The sequence below is a fragment of the Gorilla gorilla genome, chromosome 10 (genome assembly GCF_029281585.2).
Source record: "Gorilla gorilla gorilla isolate KB3781 chromosome 10, NHGRI_mGorGor1-v2.1_pri, whole genome shotgun sequence".
In the NCBI taxonomy this organism is placed as follows: domain Eukaryota; kingdom Metazoa; phylum Chordata; class Mammalia; order Primates; family Hominidae; genus Gorilla; species Gorilla gorilla.
This window is the reverse complement of record NC_073234.2, coordinates 110727315-110730243: the sequence shown is the minus strand read 5'-3', so window position 1 is coordinate 110730243 and position 2929 is coordinate 110727315. Positions and strand designations below refer to the sequence as shown.

At 34.6% G+C, this 2929-nt stretch overlaps 1 non-coding gene across 1 annotated transcript; it reads right to left on the bottom strand.

Moving 5' to 3' along the window:
• Positions 1-2572: 2572 nt before the first annotated feature.
• MIR331 (microRNA mir-331) lies at positions 2573-2683 on the bottom strand. Its single transcript, NR_106341.1, has one exon. It is a non-coding gene; the product is annotated as a microRNA mir-331 (primary transcript).
• Between the last annotated feature and the right edge of the window lie 246 nt (positions 2684-2929).

The window sequence follows — 2929 nt, the reverse complement described above, 5'->3', positions numbered from 1 at the left end:
TAAGAGTGTAGGTAAGCCTAGAAAGGTTCAAACCAGTAACATTAATTCAACCAACTTGTCAAAGTATGCTTCATCGGGTGTTCATGACCTTCTTGGTGTCAGTGTCTTTTCTGTCAAGGAGGTTATATAAGTCAATAAATATAACATGCCCAGAATGTATTCAGTGGCTAACAATCACTGGGAATGGCAAAAATGGAACTTTAAAATTTACGCTGCTGTTTTCACTGTGATAAATTATCATATGAGGCACTTAAATGAACAAACAAAACTTGGAGTAATGAATCAATGGCTTTCCCAGACAACTGCCATCTTTTGGCATATTAACAAATTCTGAAAAATACTATAAAGGAAGAAAAACAGAGATGAAGGAAAAGGGATTTTTACCTTTTGGTATTAATCCATATGGCAAAGAGCAGAATAAAAAAGGTACACACACAAAAAGATATAAGGAAGTATGGATTTTATTAGATACTTCTTAAGCTTAGAAGGAACAACAATAATACATATATATATATATATAAATCTATAGTTGCGTTGTTGTAAAATCCTTTAACATAATTGACAAAAATTCCATATGATTAAATACCGAAAATAAAGTACTGTGTTAAAAAATTATAGATATTTGCACACTCATGTTTACAGCATTATTATTCACAATAGCCAAGAGATGGAGGCAACCCAAACGTCCACCAACAGATGAATGGATAAAAAAGTGTGGTAAATACATACAATGGAATATTATTCAGCCTTAAAATGGCAGGAAATCCTATCACATTCTACAATATGGATGAACCTTGAGGACATTATGTTAAGTGAAATATGTCAGCTACAAAAGGACAAATCCTGTATGATTCCATTTATATGAGGTATCTAAAGTAGTGAAATTCATAGAGAAAAGTAGAATCATGGTTGCCAGGGCTGTGGGGAAGGGGAAAATAGGAGTTGTTTAATGGGTATAGAGTCCCAGATTTGCAAGATGAAAAAATTCTGGAGATCTGTTTCACAACAATGTGACTGGACTTAATCTCATTGAACTATACACATAAAAATGGTTAAGATAGTAAAATTTATATGTGTTTTTAAAAATCACAATTTAAAAGATGCAAAAAAAGAGAGTACTTTGCCCATCCCCCCAAAGACTATAATCTCAAGTCTTCAGGTAGGGTAGGAAATGTACTACCCTAATATATAAAACACAATTGATCAAAAAGTAAAAATGAAAATACCTCTGAAAGAATATTCTCAAATGATATTTTTTAAAAATCACAGTTTAACACTCAACTAAGTGTCTGGATTGAATGTAGACTTCAAAAACTTACCACGTAAACAAGCTATAACTTTTTAACTCTTCACAAATTCCTATTTTCAGTGTTCATAATGAACAAGGTTTAAAAAAGTGGAAAGGCTCCCAAAATACTGAGAACATATATTGTATATAAATCAAGGATGGGTTCACTCATTTCAAGCTATGTCAAGAAGTCTATGGGATGAAGCATGTCTGTTGTGATGGATATAGTACAGAACTAACTCCACGGCTGAGTTCTTCAGAGTGAGCCTCTGTAGGTTCATAGTCCTATTTTAAAGGAATAACCTATTGACCCAATTTGCTGGTGTTATAAGCTTGGAGGAATAGCACAATTTCAAGTTCCTTTCACATGTGGAGTTTCTGATTAGTCTGTGGTTATTTGAAACATGGTCTACACCTACTGCAGAAGCCAGCATTATTAAAAGCATACATTTTCATTGTGCACCATAACTTTTGGATTTGGGGTCCTTTCATACTTTTTCAGAAATACTGTCTTCTAAATTAAACAGAAAAACATCTATGTGACTATAGCGATGCAACAGTTGTGATATGTGACGGATCAACTAGGTCAGAATATTTTTAAAATCCAGAGTGGCAAGGAATAAAAATAGAGAAACTTACTAAAAATCTTCTACAAAATAGTGATGTAAAATGTGACGTATTAACCCATTTCTACTGTGTCATTCTAGCTTGTTTTCATTAACCATAGCAGAACCTCTAAAAGTGAGCTCCAAAATGTGGCAAATTTGATAATAAATTAAGGAAAAAGTCATTAGTTTCCAAAAACAAGAATTTAAAATCATTTGGCACTAAAGCCAGATGGCAAAGACTAAATGCTCTTCAGAAATTATGAACAATTATTCAGTTACATGAGACTGACATAACAGTGTCAAGTAGAAAAACATTTAAGAAACCAGAAACCATTAAATTTGGGGGAGAGTTTAATTCGGAGGGAGAAGTTGATTTTGGGGTTTTTTAGGGCTAAGTTGCTTCAGCTAAAAATATAGAACTGATAATAAACAAGAATAACTCTCTTCACTGGCAATAATAACTGTATGGAATTTCTATTGCGAGAAATTACTATAATGCCAAAGGCTGGGATGACTTTGTTACCCAATGTCATCCCTCTAATTTTAGAAGGATTAACCAACCAATTTTTGCTAAAATGTAGGCACACGTACCAAAAAATGTGAATCTTGGTGAATATAGGATGTCTGGTAGGCCTCAGGTTATCTTCAGTCTTCACACTCTTGATGTTCCAGGAATGATGCGCGAGCTTAGGTTGGTTCTAGGATAGGCCCAGGGGCCTGGTTTGATCTGGGATCCCTGGGACCATACCTAGAACAAACCCAAACAAAACCAAACTCCTTGGGAGTGCTTTCAGCTCAGGTAGACTTCTGGGCTTTTCACCCATATGGACCTCCACGACTGTACCAGGACCATATACCAACCTTTAAGGGATGGGAGTGACATTTCTGGAGCCTTCTGTACGTTGTCAGCTGATAGTACTGTGCCTGAGTAAGCATTATTTAAGTCATGGTATGAACAGAAGGTAACAGATTGGTGCAATAAAAGTGCAGAAAATACTTTGATTTAGAAATGAAGTTAATTTCCTTAAGAATT